Below are 19,854 nucleotides of genomic sequence, written 5' to 3'. Positions count from 1 at the left end.
GACCCACTCCTGCCAACCAAAAAGAGGGTTTGAGAAGGCCTTGAACTGAGGATAGTAGTATGAAAAGTCCCATCGCTCAATCCTAACGCGTAGCATCGAAGAAGGAGAAATAAGGGCCTTATGTCCAGAGTCAGTGTCCTCAGTGAGACATAATGGAGCTCCCTTCGAAGTCAGAAGAGAAGTGGTGGAGGTAGCCGCCCGCCAGAAGGGGTCCTTTCGGCCAAAATAAGGAGATTTCCTCCACTCAGACGCTGGAGGTACATCCCTCTCTTTCATGAGAGCCGGTTCTGATGACCCCGGGACAACGGGTTTCTTTCGAGAAGACATATGGCTAAAATAACAGGTATAAATAGCAAGGAGTTGACCGTATTAAAATTCAGAATATTGGAATTAAAGCAACACATTCGAATGAAATTTTGGCATAAACTATTCGTTTCTCAGAGAATCCATGAATTCAGCAAATTCTACGAGGAATTTTTACACCAACAATTCAGGCACGATGTCTACTCTGCTATGGGTCGCAACAATCAGTCATTTTTATAATAAGATTTACATGTAACATGATGGGTTTATCAACAAATTCAACCTCGGACGTCATCAACAATTCATTTTCTCGAGTATTTTTCAAGCTCAACAAATTGTAATACCAATGGGTGTATCATCAACATGCAGATTTCAAGTTTCTATCATCAATAAGAGGTGCAATTTCATAGGTTGTTTTGTGATGAAGTTCAACCAGGTCATTTTCTCAAAATCACTACGTTCCATATTAAAGGTCCAATTTATACGGGGCTCAAAATTTGGACAGAGTGAAGTTCAATAGCAAATTTCAGGCCCAAGATCCGAAGTATTTTACATTTCTCATCAGTAGCAAGATTCAATCGATTGTCATGTGAATTACAAGAATATTCCTCCCAAGTCAATGTTAATTGCTCAATTCAAGTGGCAAGTATTCTATTACAAGTGCAAAATTCAGCAGCAATGGTTCAATTTATATATGCAATAGCCCAGAATTTCTTTGGCAAATTTCAAGTCAGAAAAAACCATTTAAATAAATCCCATAGCCTATTTCAAAAACTGCAAAGCCCAAACAAATTCAGGCTTCACATTGGAATTTCAAATCACCAATATTAAGGCTTAGTGTATCAAAGTCTTTGAGCTAAAAAAATGGGAATTAGAAATTCTGAAAAGCTTACTCTACAAAAAGCTTACACCAAGATTGAAATATATATTTATATATATACTTACCCACAGATTTGACGGAGTAGATTTAAGGCAACAATGACAAAGAAGAAGCTGAGAAATAGTGCCAACCGAGAACCGCGGCTGGAAGCAGTGGCAAGACTACAAACGTGAGACACATACACCCAAGGCCGACGCCGAGATGAGCAGTGCTAGGCAGGCCCACACACACGTCGTGTTGAAAGGACAAACGTGTGTGGTTGGCTCTGGATAGTCGAAGCCGGAAGCAAGAGTGGTGCCACAGAGGAGTCGGCAACCACACATGTCACGTTGAGTGGGCAACGTGTGTGGTCTACGTTGGAATAGTTAAAGCCGATGGCGGAGTTCCAGCAGAGAGAAGCCAACAGTGATTGGCGGTGGAGTAGCAGCGGAGTGAAGCCAACAGTGAGCGGTGTTGGGCAGTCGAGGTAGGCGTCGCGGGTGATGTCGTGGAGACGACACCGTCAATGGCTCTCGAAAGCCAGAAGCAGCAGTGGTGTTACGAAGACGTCGGCGTTGGTGCTATTCAGCAAAACCGAGCTCCAGAGAGTCTTGGTCTCTGAGGAAGTTATGTTGTTTGGCTCTGCAATAGCAATCAATGTACACACAGCTTCAGCCTCTTATCTGTTTTAAAAAAAATGTGTCATTAGAATCATAGATGTTGAAATAAGACTTTTCAAAAAAGCTGCCACAAAATAAATATATATATATATACAAGAGGAAGAGGTTCAAGAATGGTGGAAATATAAGCTGAAATCAGAGAGGTTTTACAGACTGTGGTCAATAAGAATGGTGGCACGAGCAATAGCTGAGACCGAAAGTAAGCAAATCGACGTCACGTTGAATCGTCTACGCGTTCCGCATTGATTAATTACGGATGGAACCAGCAAGTATAACACAAAACTGAGAGCTATGAGATCTGAGCTCTGGAAGATATCACCGGACCAAGAAGACGTCGAGTTGAATGGTGTTTGGCGAGACCACGCATGCCGCGTTGAGAGGGCGGCGTGTGTGGTCGGTGCTTGGCAGTCAAGGCTACCAGCAGCGACGTGAGTGGGTATAGCTGGACAATCGAGGCCAGCGGCAAAATTACAGTAGGAAGATGACAATAGTGATTAATGCTGGACAGTCTCGGCCTACAGTAGCAATGGCTCGCCGAGGAATCGACGTCAGCAGTGGTTAGCAAAACTAGGCTCCGGCAGATGCGTGGGTAGACTGAAGTGAAACACCAGTGGTAAGCAGCAGCTTGGAGCGCACGCCTGCAGCAGTCGCGACGTTGGGACAAGTCGGTGGTATTGCTCGAAGCTGTGATAGCAGTCGGTATGCAAACAACAATGGTCTTCAATGCAAGAAGCAACGCTGGTTTGTTGAAGAAGAATGCTAGCCTCTTGATCTAGAGAGAGAATAGGCTGAGAAATGGGTTTGGCGGCTGAGAAATGGGTTTGGCGGCTGAGCTAAAGTTTGTGAGGTTTAGGGTTTTGGGCCCTTTCCTTAAATAGAAAAAATGGAGCATTATCCTTTGAATATTCCCTTAGCATATTCTAAACATGTATATATATATAATTGGTCTGTCGTGTTTGCCAAACAACAAAAGAAAGAGACGTGTGTGAGCCTTGTTTGTTAAGAATATAAAAAAAAAAATGAAAATGAGTGCTTTATTTCTTCTTTTCTTGGAGTAAAAATATACATGTATATTTTCTCAAATCTTCTAAAATATCAGTGGCATGAAAAAAAAAAAAAATTATCCGTAAATTACAGTGCGTCATCAACTTTGTCCGTAGACCTTGTCAAGACAATATTTTTTTTTTTTTTTTGGGGACGTGACGCAAAGCAGTGCCGAAGAAATGACACTATGCATGTCCGAGAAATTTAAAATTTCTCATACATGCAAGGGGCAAATGTAAGAGGAGCTAATTTGGGCCCACTAAATTAATTAGGCCCAATAGTCCAAGGTTGGTAGGCCCGAATTTATCGCAAGTCCAAGATTTGTGGGCCCGGATTTATCGCCATCGAACGGGCCGAATCGTCCTAAGCCTTGAAAGGGTTCGAATCCACGAACTTAGAGACTTACTCGGGCTCGGACTCGAAAGGGTTCGGATCCACGAACCTAGAGATTCGGAGCACTTGGCTTCGAACGGATTCAGACGCAATCTAGAAGCCGCTCCATGAATGAGTCCCAGAACACTTGCGGGCTCGGAGCTTTCTAGGATCTACGCACCAGAACCATAGGCGTAATGGAGTTCGAACAAAGGACCCAATCCCGAGGACGATGAGTGGAGATAAATTCACTCTTCAGTTAAACTAGCCTATACCCGGGCCGAGGAGGCACGACTCCGGGGAGTCCATGAGACTCGGCAATATTTAGCGGCAGGGCGTCCTCTGGGACTACCCCTGACCCTTTGGGATGATTGGGGATCATTGGTTAGGTGTGGCTAAGAAAAAGGGTTCATCGAGGGGTTGATCTCCTCTTTGGGATTTCTCTCAGCCTCGGACAAGGTGGTTAGAGAGAATATTCCCCATGTGCCTTGCATATAGGCTCCATCCTACATCATGAGGTGCCTATAAATAGCACCCACCCATAGCTTTACAAGGGATGGATTTTGGAGATTTAACTCTTGGGAAAGAACTAATTTCCCTTCTCCATTATCAACATTGAGAGTGAAAGTGGGAGATCCATGGGAGAGCCTTGCCATTATTCTCTCTCTAGCCACTTTGCCTTCTTCTTCACCCAATCTCTTATCTCCATCATCTCCTTTACTCTTGTGTTCTTAAGTTGAGACTATTGAAGAATCTAAGCCTCTTATCATCTTCTAGAGAATTCGAAGTTGTTCTTTAAGAATCTTCGAAGATCTTCGAATTTTCCAACTACTTTCTTGAACTCTCTCATACAAGGTCCAAAAACGCAAGTGGCCAAAAACGCAACAAAATTGGTTTGGGAAGTTATAAAAATGCAAGTGTGAAATTACAAATTGGGGCCTATGACAAAAAAATAAAAATAAATAAAAAATTTCTTATGTTGAGTAAGGATATTTTGGTCATTTTAATTTGCTTTGACACCGTAAACAAATATTAAACTAAAATGTCAAAAGTCAGCTTTTTTCCAACTTCCCAAATCACTTTTCAAAAAGCTAAAAAGCTTGGTAAAAAGCCAAAAACTAGCTTTTTAATAATTTTTCAAAACACCCCAAAAAGTCTTTTAATAAAAATGCAATCATTGTTTGAGTAACACAAATGGTCGTGTATTTTTTTTTTTTTAATCAACAAATGGTGGTGTATTGGTTGAGACAAGTTTTGAAGCAATTAATTAAATAATATCATTATTAAAAAAAAATAAAACACGTTTGACTTATGTAATAAATTAAATTTTTAATTTTAATTTTAAATTTAAATTTAATTTTTTTTTATTTTTATATAAACTCCAACATTTTACATTGGGAATAAGGAAATAATTTTTGAAACGGTCTTGTTAAATTTTGACTTTGATAAATTGTTTAGCACCCCATTGTTGGATACTTAGAAGCACAATTTGACTTTCAATTAAAAAATATACTGTAATAAAATAATTCACGAGTCTTATTTTTCTTAGACTCAAACGCGAAAGTTTCACATTTGCAAACCCTATTTATTTTTATATCTAATGGTAAGAGAAAATCAGACAATGCAAGTTATTTTTGTAGATTTTTTTTTGATAATTTAAACCGTTCATTTTATATAACACGTCAAGCAAATTATCTATATTGATAATTCGGTTGATTAGATAGCCACAAGTTCAACTCACAAAACCATGCAAAAAAACAAAGATGGTTGATTTCTAAAATCATATATTTGAAGGAAAGAAATAATTGAAAAGAAGCCTAATGCCTTTAATACCACAACTCCTATGATATTATTTAATCTCTTATTTTTCTTCATTTAATCCTCTATATTAGTATTAAAGTTATATTAAGTTCTTACACCACGATAAACAAACAACGGACCAATAATATATGTGACTTAGTTGTTTCCAATCTCTTATTCGTCTCATTTTGAAGTGAATCTATCTCTCTCACATTTTATCATATTAATGAGGCTATTAACCATGTCATAGTATTCTTTGAGCCTTGGAGCCATAGACCTAAATTATCTGGTCCTTTTAAAAACATAGGTGGTGCTCAAGTGGTGGAACAAATGGAGGCTGACTTCACAGAGGAGGAAATCAGAGAGGCAATCAAGAGTTGTGAGGGCAATAAGTCCCCTGGTCCTGATAGGTTCAACATGCCATTTTTTAAGAAGTGTTAGGGCACAGTAAAATATGATGTGCTTCAATTCATGAGAGAATTTCATCAGAATGCAAGCTTGGTCAGAGGACTCCATAGTTCCTTTATTGCACTAATCCCAAAAACTGATAGGACATCTGGATTGAACGAGTATAGGCCCATTAGTTTGATTGGCTTTTTGTACAAGATTCTTGCTAAGGTGCTAGCAAATAGGATTAAACAGGTAATGCCCAGGATAATTAGTGAGGTTCAGTCTGCTTTTTTAGGTGGAAGGCACATACTAGATGGGCTTTTGATAGCTAATGAGGTGATTGATGGGTGGAAAACATGTAATAAAAAAGGCTTGGTAATCAAATTGGATTTTGAAAAGGCGTATGACTCAGTTAATTGGGAGTTCTTATTTTTCATGCTTTCAAACTTTGGCTTTGGTGAGAAATGGATGAGCTGGATGAGAACTTGTGTGTCTTCTACTAAGATCTCTGTCTTGGTCAATGGGTCTCAAACATCCAAATTTAATCCCCAAAGGGGTCTGAGGCTAGGTGACCCATTGTCACCATTTCTTTTCAACATTGTAGCAGAGGGGCTGAATATCTTGTTGTGTAGAGCCAAGGAGTTGGGATTCATAAAAGGGGCTGAGGTGGGCCGTAATGGTGTGATAGTTTCCCATTTACAATTTGCAGATGACACTATTTTGTTTTGTGAAGCTAACTAGGTGGAAGTGGTGAACCTCAAACGAATTTTGAGATGCTTTGAGGTTTTATTAGGCTTGAAAATAAACTACCACAAGAGTGTCATTTGTGGGGTGGGCGTGGATGATAGGCTGATGCAAGCTTTTGCCTCTAGTTTTAATTGTCTGCAACAGAAGCTACCTATGAAATATTTCTTATATAAATTTAAGAAAAAATTGTCTACCTGGAGGAGAAGGGTGCTTTCTTTTGCTGGAAGGTTAACTCTAATCAAATCGGTCATGACCAACCTACGTATTTACTACTTATCTTTGTTCAAGATTCCTGTAAGGGTAGCTAAGGAGATTGAAAAAATCCACTCAGCCTTCCTTTGGGGTGGATCTGATCTTAGAAGGATGGTGCATATGGTGAAATGGGAGGTTATTACTAAAAATAAGGCTCTTGGTGGATTGGGGGTGAAAAGGATTAGAACTTTAAATGAATGTTTGTTATTAAAATGGTGGTGGAGGTTTGGGTCTGAGCATCAATCTTTGTGGAAGGCAGTGATTTGCAGGAAATATAATATAAAGGGTGGTAGATGGTTACGAAGCTTGGTTGGAAGATGATCTAAGCTGTGGTCTGATTTAATGCATAATGTCTTGTGTAATTCAAATCGACATAATTACTACCCTAATAATGCCAAGATTATGTTGGGGAATGGAAGGAGATCACATTTTTGGTTAGATAAGTGGGCAAGGAACGTATGTTTCAAGAAGGAATTTCCCAGGTTGTTTTCCTTATCCACTAACAAGCAGGGACTGGTAAAGAGTTTTTTTCAGAGAATGGGTGAAGCTGGCAGTTGGAAAGTGGGTTTCAGAAGGGCACTACTGGCTTAGGAAGAGTAGGAGGTTAGTAGATTTTACACTCTGCTTAATACTGTACCTACACCTTACAGTAACAAAACAGATGAATTGATCTGGGAGGCAGACACATCAGGGATGTTTACTGTTTCTTCAGCCTATAATTGGTGTGAGTCTTTCCTTGGGTTTAAGCTGGATGTGGCAGGATCAATTTGGAATAATTATGCTCCTTCCAAGGTGCAATTTTTTGGGTGGCTGGCTTGGCAAGGTAAGGTTAAAACTTCTAGTTTTTTGCAAAGAATCGGTATCCTTGATGGGAATGCATCTATTGTCTGTGTGTTTTGTCAAAGCGAGGTAGAAATAGTGGATCATATTCTTCTTTTATGCCCTTTCGTTTGGAGGCTTTGGTCAAACATCGTAAAATGGTGGGGTTTCCAGTGGGTTATGCATGGCTTTTGTTAATGGTGTGCTGCAGTGGTGGTCTGGGAGCAGAATGAAAAAGTTGGAAAAGAAAATTTGGGCAGTTATTCCTTTAGCCATCATGTGGTCCATTTGGAAGCACAGAAATGAGTGTGTGTTTCATGGCATACAACCGAATTGGGATGAACTGTGTGATATAGTGAAGGTGAGAGTAGCAATGTGGTTGAAGGCTTCTTCAATGGATGTGGTGTTTTCTGTTACTGATATGGTATTTAATTTGCAACAAGTGCAGTACTGCATCAGAAATAGTGGTTGAATCTGCAGTGAGTTATGTTCTGCTGTTGGACTGCTAGGCAGATATGCTGGACTGTTCTTGACTACTTGTAGACACCCCATTTTTGACCGCCTTTAAGACTTGGACGCGACTGATGGTTTTGAAAGATGTGCAGGGCAAAGGTTCAATTTCTTCGGCAAGGAAAGAGAGTCAAATCTCAACTTCATACCCCTTTTTGGACCAAAACAATCTTGATCAAAATATTTTAGACCTTGAAACCCTCTCTTTCAAAAATGTTTTTGAAATAAAGTTTCTACGATGTCCCGACGCTCGCATTTTGTTAAATGTCGCGCTTTTCGGTAAACCGAGCGAGGACAAAGTGGAAATGAATGAAGGAGAGATGAACTCTTTTGAAAAATCTTTCAAAACACCTTGTTTAGGGGTTTGGAGTTGAAGAAAAGAGGAGAGGAGAGAAGAAAACAAGGTTGGGAGAAGTTCGGCATGGATCCGGGTAGGACCGAATCTGCGCGGCTTCACGGAAACTAGCATAACTTTTTCCACAGGAGGAATTTTAATGCAAGGTTTGCTCCATTGGAAAGATAACTTCCGGGGCTTCAATTTGGACACTTGAATGGCCACCATTGGACTTCCCAATCACCGGTCGGCCACCTTTCTTTCCAGAAGAACCATTTTTTGTTCTGAAAAGTAGCAGGCCGGCCACCTATTTGGTGAATTGCCTTTTTTGCCCTTTTGAGCTGGCTGGCCATGATCCTTGTCCCAAGTGCATTCCAGCCATGTATTTTGTTTTGCACGTCACCCATGTCCGAGGGTTTGGCCTTTTGGGGGGGAAACTCTAATTTGAAATTCCCCCTCTTTTCTCCACTCCTTTGCCTATAAAACCAGCCCCTCCCCTTTAGTTTTAAGGGTTAGAAAATTTTGGTTTGGAGCTCCTACATTGTATCTCTCTCTCTCTACACTCCAACCCTCAAAACCTCCCAAACCCTACACCATTTCTACACCACCACCTAGCACCACACCACCACCATCCATTCCAGCCACTTGGAGCTGTTTTCTAGAGCTAAGGAGCCACCAAACTTGGTCCAAGAGTTGTCAAAGGTTTGGTCTTCAAGGGTAAGTCTTCTCCTCCCTCTTTCTTGCCTTATTTTGCTCAATATATTAGCCATACTTCCTTGCATATTTGGGCTCCGACCCTAACTGAAAATAGCATTATTTTGAGGTCTTTTTCATGTTTTTTTAAGGGCCTCTCTCTGTTTGAGGCTTCCTTTTTACACTTGCTTCTTTACCTCTCTTGTATGCCTCTTTCTTGCATAGTATTTTAGGCCTATTTGTAAATTGTTTTGAGCTTGGTTATAAACTGTAAAGTGGCTTATTTTGAGCCCTTATTCAACATTTTTGAAGGTCTCTTCACTGTTTGAGGCTTCCTTTTGTCACTTGCCTCTTTATCCCTCTTTTGGCCTTATTTTTGCATGTTTTGTTAGCCCCTTTTTCTTCTATTTTTGGGCTCTGGTCCGAACTGTAAATAGTCTTATTTTGACCCCCTCTTCATGTTTAATCAAGTGACTTTTGCTGTTTGAAGCTCCCTTTTTGCTCTTTGTGTTTAAACCTCCTTTTTAGGCCTTATTTTGTATAGTATTTTAAGCTTGTATGTGCACTGTTTTGGGTTTGTTCACTAACTGTAAAATACCATATTTTGGGCCCATATTCAACTTTGTTGAAGGGCCCTCCTCTGTTTGAGGCCAGCAACCATCACTTGCTTCTTTGTCTCCCTTTTGGCCCATTTCTTGCACAATAGTTTAGCCATACTTGTGTTTGTTTTTGTGGCTTGTTTTAAACTGTAACGTGCTTCATTTTGAGCCCCTCTTCAACTTTGTTGAAGGGCTCTTGGCCATTTGGGGCCAGCAGCTACTACTTGCTTCATTACCTCTCTTACGGAGCCATTTTTGCATGCTAGCTTAGTCCTATTTGTGTCCATTGTTTGGCCTTGCTTAAAACTGTAAATATGCTTTTTTTGGGACTGTCTTGATTCTTTCTTCACACTTTGTGTTCAAATAATGCATGCTTTGTATAGCTATAGGCCAATGCATATGCCTAGTTTTGTGTTTCGGGTCTCATTCCGTGTATCGGATGCCATGTTTCCATGTTCTGGGGCTGTTTTTGCATCATATTTTGCTACTGAAATTTTCATGCTAGTATGCCATATTCCATGCCTTGCCATGTCTTGTTAGAGTGGCATTTGTGCCTTAGGATCGGTCCTCGGTTTGCGTGCATGCGTGCACGCATCTCGAGTGTCTCATTTTCATCTAATGGCCTCTTATGTGAGTGTGGCTGAGGTCCACTCATGTTGGTGTAAGTCCATTATGCATTATGTATGCCATTTCATTTCATAGCATTGTGTATGTTAGGTTGTATGTTAGCGCATTGTGTATGCCATGTTATCTCGTGCATCGTATATGCCATTTCATAGCATTGTGTATGTTAGGTTGTATCTTAGTTGCATTTCATGCATATCATGCATATTGCATCGTGCTTGGGATAGGAGTTAGCCCGAGCACGAGAAACGAGGGACGTTTTGTACTTTGAGTGACGGAACGTGTCTCAATTCCCAGTCACCGACACTCTGGATTATCCATGATGGAGTTTAGGTCTTGTTGTGTTTATATGTGCATTCATTTCATATTGAGTCGTGCAATTCGACTCCTCGGCCATCATGCATCGAGATGCGTGATTGGTGGCACGAGGATCGAGGACTACACTCCCTGAAGAGTAGTCATGCATACATAGGTAAAAATACTTTGCCATGCCCCTGTGTTGCTCTCTGTTGCAGCAAATCAGAAATCGGCAGCCTTCCGGAGCTTGGCACGCATTCCAAAGATAATTGCAAACAGAGGCAAACCGGGACATCGCAGTGGATTTCCGCACAAAGCAACCCGGACATGCATCATTCATCATCCGAAGCAGTATCGAGGCAGTCCCTAGCTTGCATGCTAGTTTACAGCTTTCCTAATTTAATTTGTTAATTAATTAGGGTTTTATACATATTTGGACTGTAATTATTCATTTGGGACTGTATATTATTTATTCGGACCCTCTGCGCGAGGGCAATGTTGTAATAAGTGTGCGTGTGTGTGATGTATGTCTTCCAACCCCACGTCTTTCTCCCTTTTATTTACCCGCTTATGATGGTTAGATTAGGGCATGTTTCAATTAGCATACAGTATGATAGCATGTTTGCATTCATTCATCTATTTTGCATGCACCGGGCTCGGCGCATCATACTAACTGCATTGTATTTTCAATTCCAAGTTGAACACATGCTAGCTGTAGCATTTCATATGCCATGTTTAGAATAGCCGAGCCTGCTATAGTTGCATTTTTGCATGCGTTGCATTAGGCATTTCTGTATAATTAGGATCATGCATGAATTTCTAATTAGCTTTTGTTTTGGCTTGGAGTACTCGGTAAGTTTTATGCTTTAGCATCCTTGCATGCGTGTGAGTGACTGCCATGAATAGCATGCTTACCATGAGACTATGTGCTTATGTGATATAACTGCCTGAATGCATGTGGGTGAAGGTTGGGTTATTTGAATTGGAACAATTCATCAAATATGTGTTTTAAGCCCACTAGATAGTGGCAAAATCATGTTTTTCTAAGCCCACCCGAGGGTGGCAAATCCACGTTTTAGCCTACTTGCGGGTAGCACCATCAAACTATTTTCAAAATAAACAAACATGAAATGTTTCGTTCCAATTCAGGCGATCCAGTCTATACTTGTATGCTGTGCGCATCACATAGTAAATCTAAGCTAATAACCGGAATAAAAACGCATAATGTTTTCAAAAATAGATATCATGGTTAGTAGAGGCCGATCTTTGATCGGGCGAGCGGGGGTGCTCCCGAAATGACCTTCCCCAATCGTACCCAAGTTCCCGAGCCGAAGCAACTTTGGTGATGACGGACGCGTGGCCTTAGGCAAACGAGTCAGGGTTTCCTAAATTTCCCCAAAATAAAACATTTAGGTGGCGACTCTGTATCTGGCAAAACAGTCCATGTTTGGCACTTCTTCCAAAATCTGTTTTCTCAAAACGATTTGTCGGATTTGGACTCTTTGAGAGTCCAGATTTAGAACCGTGACAAATTGAGAGTCCGAACTGTAGTGAGCCCAATATCGAACGGAACGGGGGACTCGTTCCTCCGGGGTGCGTTCGGCGACGTCTACACTACTGCTGTATTGTTTGTTATGTTGTATTTGTGTTGGTTTGGGTTGGTTTACTACTGCTATGCTCTGTTTGTTCTGGTTGTTGTTGTATGCTATTGTATGTCATATTGCTTTGAGGTAGGGGAAGGGGTGCAGCTCATATGAGTGCAGGTCTGATGTAGTATGATACTAATGTATCTGACTTGTATGTTGCTGCTTGAGGTCTGCTGAATGGTACTCAGGTCTGATGTTGGTCTGCTGGTTGCCTTGTTGTATGCTGTTGTATCTGACTTGCATAGGGAATCCTCAGTCTGTGCCTTGTCTGTGGGTTATGCTTGTGGGTTCTGTTCTATTGTTAGTTATGTTCTGTTGTTGGACTGCTAGGCAGATATACTGAACTGTTCTTGACTACTACTGTATTGTTTGTTATGTTGTATTTGTGTTGGTTTGGGCTGGTTTACTGTTGTTATGCTTTGTTTGTTCTATTTGCTCTGTCAGTTCTGCTATCAGTTCTGCTGCATGTCAACTTGACAGTTAGGCTGCTGTGAGGCTGTTGATGGGTGGGTGCTCACTTGCTAGTTGCTGCTAAGTGCAGAGGCCTGCTGAGTGCAAGAGCTGGTGTTAAAATAGCCGCAAGATAGGAAGATACTACCCAATGATTATCTGTGTCATGTTTTTAGTATTTTGGTTGGCTTTGTTTCTGTGTCACTGCTCATTTGTGTTTTATCTGTTGGCTTTGTCAAGTTTTTAGTTTTTTGGTTGAGTTTTGGGTTTGGGTTTGCAGATTGTGGTTGGTTACTCACTAACTCTCCAATTCTTGGCGGTGTGCTAGCATATGATTGGGCGATCTTACCAATGCCAACCTAGTTGGAATTGTTTTGTTTCGCTATGATGCTCTTTGCACTCCTCTTCCCCTTCCCCCTCTTCTTTATTGATGTAATCCTATTTTCGTGTTCATCAATAAAGTCTCCATTTTCTTTGCTGATCAAAAAAAAAAAATCCCACAATATTCAAACAAGGACCACTGTTGAAATATCTTAATGGTAAGAGATGCAATTCATTTAAAATGAACCAAAGGTTGACCACAGAGGGCAAAGGGAGTTTCCTTGGCACAAAAGAATTCAATCTCATTTTTCTATACACATGCTCATGCACTCATTGAAAAAAAAAAAGCTATTTAATAATTTTGAACACTTACTAAATTTTATATTTTTTTAGTACGTAGAATTGTTATTTTTCATGAAAGTTGATGACATAACATGTGATATAACATTTTTAACATCAAACAAACAATGTTTGGTATTCAATATTCCATGTGTTTGATTAACTATAAACCGAATGGCTATTCAAACTACATACAATTCAATACATAAAAATAAAATAATATAATATATGCTCTAGTCAAAGAAAACCCCTTAACATTTGAACCAACAAATTAACTAAAACACATGTGCATGTAGCACCTGTATATCACATCTCCAACAACATTCCTATTACAATCTCCAGCTCAAATCTCCTTTCCTTAGAACAAAAAGTAAGTTTCCATATAGTTACAAACAAAGGGTTAGGTCATTTCAAGTTCAAATGATGGTTTCACATAGGTTTATCTCCACAACTTTATTCATTGTGACCATTTTATTCTCTTCAACTTCTTTAGTACAACTTGCAAAATGCTTGAGACCTCTGAGGGATCCTTCGGTGCTCATCCAGTCCATCCTTAGAGGAAATGTGCCGCCATCTGGCCCTAATCCTTGTACCTACATCCCCGGCCAGGGCACTGGGACCTGTCCATAGCGGTGCAAATGAAAAAATTATTAGGTATTCATACAATATTACTTGTGTTGTGCTCTTCATCAATGGAGTGTACACTATATGAGTCATCACTTAAAAAATGTAAGTTAGTTCTTTCCCACCTATAAAGTTTTTTGCTACATCATTGGTTAGGAGAAACAAGCGCACAATGACAAATGGGGTTAATAAAGATTCAAGCTCTTCATCTTGTACAACAATAAGTTTCAGCTGCACATCAATTAAGGTTTTAAATATTAGCTATTATATATCGTATCGGCCGTTATATATCGAAATTTCGAATTTTCATCAATATGCAGGCTGATACTGCCTGACATGTGACTGCATCACCGATACCGATATCCTAATACCATTATTTAAAACCATGATACAAACTTAGGAATATACAATAATTTTTTTTTTCTAGAGGTTTTATTTGTTTTAGTATTTATTTATTTATTTATTTTATTATTTGGGACAACCATTACAAGTTTGGTTGTACAACCATGTACACGGTGTAATTTATAACCCATTTAAATTTATTTATTTTTTAATATTTTACAGTTGTTAAATTTATTCATTTATTTATTTTTTTAACAGTTGTTGTATACCGATGTAGAAATGATAATTTGTTAAATTCCTGATGTGCATGAAAGAAATTTTTTATTTACGTTGACAAATGCATGGAATTAAGGCGAGGACACTTGTAAAAAATGACTCAAATTGAGAAATTTTGTCTAATGTTAGAATTCTTAATACCAACTGTTCTAAAAGTTTGTTTTAAAATTCAATCTGATGTCAAAATAATAAATAGATGATAGATTTTGTGTTTATCATGATTTTATATCTTGAGCTGCTATGGAGAGTGCTTTTGGATCAATATAATTATTCTCTACACATGTTTCAATATTGTAAAATGTTTAATTGGGAACTTGCAGCTCAAGATGGTTCACAATTGGGGCTTCTTTTTTTTTTTTTTTTTTTTATATTTTTAAATACGTCCAAGTAAAAAAAATACTAAAAAATACAAAAAGCGTCTAAAAAATAAAATATGCAGACTAGATTTATTAGTATGGCTCAGATCACATCACATTAATTTTTATTTATATTTTGGATACATTGGAAGGAAATGAAAATCGAATCCCAGTTGTTGTAACCACTGCCTCCGTTTGGGAAGTGGGTTGGCTTTTTGACTTTTTGACTTTTTGGCTTTTTTGGTTATTTTAGCCTGGGCTAAAAAGCTTGGTTTGGGAAGGGCTTTTTGGCTTTTTGGCTTTTTTGACTTTTTTTGTGAGAGAAGAATGTAATGATTATAGGTTGGATGTGATGTTTTGTTTGTTATGGCTAAAATAGCCTATTTTGTTTTTTGTGGCTAAAATAGCCAAAAAAACCTGAAAAAACCCTTGCCAAACACAGGCTGAATTAATCCTAGTGATTTATAACAGGGAAAATATCAAATTAATGCTAGTTTGAAAAAATAATTATAAATTAATGAAAATTTTTATAAATATTAATAATTAAAATTATAAACTTTTTCATGAATTTGTTATTATTTTTTGAAAAATCCACCTGATTGTAATTTCTTCTTTATAATACATTAAATTTAAATCTACACTATAAACATAATTTTCTAGATTTGTAGTTTTTTGTTAAAAAGAAAAAAGAAAAAACTAAAAAAGGAGAGAGAGAAATACAATATATTATGAACTAATAACATTTTCTTCCGTATTAATATTACGTGGGATCCATTCAACTAGGTATATTCATATATCAATAACACATTTTTTAATCATACATTATTTACCACTTCATTTGTTACATTACTCATGGTGATTACGCAGCCTACGTTTGACAAGATAGTTGAGGTTAATTTAACTTATTAAAATATAAAATATATTAAAAGTTAATAAGATAAAATATTATAGGATAAATTATGTAAATAATTTATGTAATTTATATGATATGTCAATTTGGTTTGTCCCTTAATTTAATAGATTGTGTCATTTTAGTTTAATAAATAACGATTGTTAAGTTAATTTAACGGAAAGTCAAACAATATGTCAATTTGGTTCATGTACTTTACACGATGTGTTAATTTGATCCCTATAGTTTCAATTTTCTCGATTTTGACATGGACTAAATAGACACATTGTAAAAAAATATAGGAATTAAATTGACACATTATTTGACTTTTTGTTAAATTAACTTAACAACCGTTATTTATCGAACTAAAATGACACAATCCGTTAAATTAAGAAACAAAATTGAACAAATTAAAATTACAGAGACCAAATTGACACATCGTATAAAGTATAGGGACTATTTACATAATTTTTCCAATATTATATTTAAATCATAATTATTTATTTTTTTCTCACAAAATTATAAAAAAAAATTAAAAGTTTATTTTAAACAAAACTTTTTTTTGTCAGGCTAAAAGAACCAAAAAGTAAAAAAATCAAGCTAAAAAAATTCTTTTCAAACAAAACCACAAAACGTGTTAGATTAAGGTCTATTTTGCCAATTACAAAAAGTAACTAATTAGTTTATTGGCTTATTTGAGTCACGTTACATTTCTTTGTTTTTTTACATATTTCTTTTTAAAAAAAACCAATAAGCCAAAAAAAAAATTCACTTCCTAAAATAGTCACCAAAAAAAAGTAAATTATTTTCTCTATTTTTCTAAACATCTTCTAATAAAAAGTTAAAAAATCAACTAAAATATTAATTTCTCAAAATAACAATAAATATAATAATAATAAATAAATAAACAATACTCATAACATTTTGAAGCGTAAAAATGACTCGTGACCCGTGGCCCTGGCCCGTTTAAGACCGTTTGGGCCGGGACTTGAGCCCAACCTGAGCCCTTAGGCTTGGGCTATCATTTTGAAACTCGGCTCGGCCCGTGGGCCTGGCCCCCGTGGCCCAACCCATCCGCCCGTTAAAGGTCCACTCAAGACCCAGCTCGCTCAAGATCCGGTATTTTTTTTAGTGAAAAATAGTAAAATTTTGTTAGAAAAAAATTTTAAAAATTTAAAAAAATGGTCAGGCTCGCCCAAGCCTGAGGCCAGGTTCACGCCCACCGACCCAGCCCGGCCAAGGACTGAATACCCCTAGGCCTGGGCCTAAAATTTTGACCCGTAGTCTGACTCGACCCAAATTTTGACAACAGCCCGTAAAATCCAACGTGGGCCAAATAAATCGGGTCGGATTAGATTTACATCCCTACATTTTGCGGTGTTAACACATGATATAGGTAGGTGTACACTGACGCATTTTTTTACCCATAATCACATGGGGTTCACATTAAAAAAATAAAAATAAATAAATAAATTGAATCCTCGTTTATTTTTATTTTTTTGGGGCTCCTCGTTTCTATTATTTTTAAAGAAGGAAATTATGCATTGCCCTTTTTACGTTTGGACATTTTCTTATTTTTATTCTTAAATTTTTTGTCTCTTATTTTAACAGTTTATGTTTTAAATTTTTTTCAATTTATTTCTAAAATTAACTTCTGTTTAAAATTAGGTAAAAAAAAAATATCACTCTAGCTACAATATGATATAAAAAAATATATTATTATATTAGAATTTAGATTTGTATCAAAGGTGTGAGTTATATATAATAAAATATTTTTATATCACGTGATTGTCAATGTATCATTTTTTGTTTAATTTTAAACATAAATTAGTTTTAAAAATAAATTGAAAAAAAACTTAAAACATAAAAAATAAAAAATAAAAAAGTTTAAAGGCCAAAGTAAAAAAAATGAACAAATATAAAAGGGCAAAATATTATGTTCCTTTCTTAAAAAATACAATGTGGCATGCCAATGCATATTTTATTTTCATTAAAATAGTTTCAACCAATATTTTAAAAATTGGATTGGTGGGTGAACCAGAAAAGCGATTGGGTGAATGGGTCACCGGTTCAACCGTCGATTTTTTCGGTTCTCTCTAAATAAGCCGGTTTTTAGCTTCGAACAATTTAGAGGGTATGTCTGGACTGAAATCCCGACCGGTCAACGATTCAACCGGCAGATCTGGTCCAATTTGCAAAACCTTGGTTTCAATCCACGAGAACTGCGACTTGCTACTAAAGTTGCATCAATACTTTCTTATTATTTAAAAAATAATTAAAAAAAAATTATACTAAGTGCACAAATCTCTTGTAATTTTATTTTATTTCTTTTTTTTTTTTTTGGCTTGACAAGTGATAAATCTAAGTCTGAGAAGCTAAATTTATGTTATTAAATTAAGCCAAAATAAACTATTTAAAACAGAATTGAACATTTTAAATTAGACGTCACCATCTTAATCTTTATTGAAATAGTGAATAGATTACTTTGGCCTTTGATTTCAATTAGTGTTTGGAGTTTGATATTTGGGTGACTTATTTTTGTGTTAGTAATTTAAAAAGAAAAAAAAAACGTTGGACTTTTAAATTATACTTGACAAGACGAATTGAAAATTTTAAAAATTTTAAAAATTCCAAAAACAATCTAGAAAAGACAAAATCCCCGCCTCCCCCCCCCCCCAACACACACACAAAATAAAGGATTTTTTTTTTAAACTTATTTTGGCTTAAATTTTTTTCCCAAGTTTTTCAAAAAAATTATTTTTTAGAATCGTTTGCACAAGATCAACCAAAAAAATTAAATAAAAAAATTAGACATAATTTTGAAAATATGTAAGACAAAAAAAGTTAGAAAAAAAAAAAGTGATTAATTTGGGAGTTTCCAAATAGCCATATCAGATTAAATTAACACGGTATAAAAAAATTAATTCATAAAATTGATATAATAAGAAATATAAAAATTAAACTAATACAAGTGGCAAATTATAAAAATTAAAAATCTAATTTGTTCAAATTATTATAAACATGTAAAAGGAAGGCCACACATGGTAAACAAGACCAATTCAATTTCATCTTCATATATGTATGTGCATATCACGCGATCATGTTGTTAATCCGGTTGGGACGTGGGAAACAAGCAGCCGAAGACAAAGTCAAAATCGCCTGGGTCAAGGCCCACCTTTATTCCATGTTACCATCAGATCTGTTGTTTACATGGACCTGTATTCCACAACATGTATCTTTTTAGTGATGTTGACTTTTCATGTGTTCATATCCATTTTGGTATAATTATTTTTTTGAAAACATTAATAAACGAGTAAATTATACTTAGTGGTCTCTATATTTTTTTAATATTATTTTGATTTTTATATTTTTAATTGATATAATTGTGATCTTTAATGTTAAATTTTGTGTCAATTTGATCTAATTAATAATGCTGTTAGTATTTTTGACTGAAAATAATCGCTGAATTAGTTGAGATTACCTCACTGAGATTATTAAATTTATAATTGTATTCTAAAAAACATGACACATGTCATTTATATGTATATTTTTCATAAAAAATGATAACAGTTGTAATTAATTGGATCAAATTGAAACAAAATTATAAATTCAATGTCAAAATCAAACCAATTGAAATTATAGGAATCAAAATAATACAAGGATCAAATTACAGGGACTACTGTCACAAATTGTCCGTAATAAACTTATAAATAAATATATTAGTTAGACACATTTGACAATTGACATTATTTATGTTATTTATGGGGGAAATTGAAATCAGTGAAGTCTTTTCAAAATAATTGCAAATTCATGAAAAAATTCATGACTTTAATTATTAAAATTGATAAAGTGTTCTACTAATTTACAATTATTTTGAGAAGACCCTACTTAATTATATAGTTATAGTCAGTTTATTTATTTATTGTTTGCCTTACACATTCTCATTATGCTGTAGAGTTTCGCATTCTTCCTTATTTCTAAAAACACCATATTTCATGATCTTCAATTCTTAATTCATCATTTTTTTTTTTTTTATTTCTGCATTGTTTTCTCTTATATCTTGGTGTAGCAACAAATAAGCTGTCAATATTGTAATCTAGCTCACACCACTGAAAGAGTTAATCTAGCTTTGTTTATTACTTGAAAATATTTGAGTTTGTCATTTCACATCCATTGTCCAGTATTGTAACAATCAGAGTACTATTCATATTGTTTATAATAATTTTTTTAATAAATTTACACCAAACACAAAGATTAATTATTGTGATCACTATAAGAAAAAACACTT

The sequence above is a fragment of the Camellia sinensis genome, chromosome 7, assembly GCF_055761805.1.
Source record: "Camellia sinensis isolate YWXY chromosome 7, ASM5576180v1, whole genome shotgun sequence".
In the NCBI taxonomy this organism is placed as follows: domain Eukaryota; kingdom Viridiplantae; phylum Streptophyta; class Magnoliopsida; order Ericales; family Theaceae; genus Camellia; species Camellia sinensis.
The sequence above is the reverse complement of the archived record's forward strand: the minus strand, read 5'-3'. Positions refer to the sequence as shown.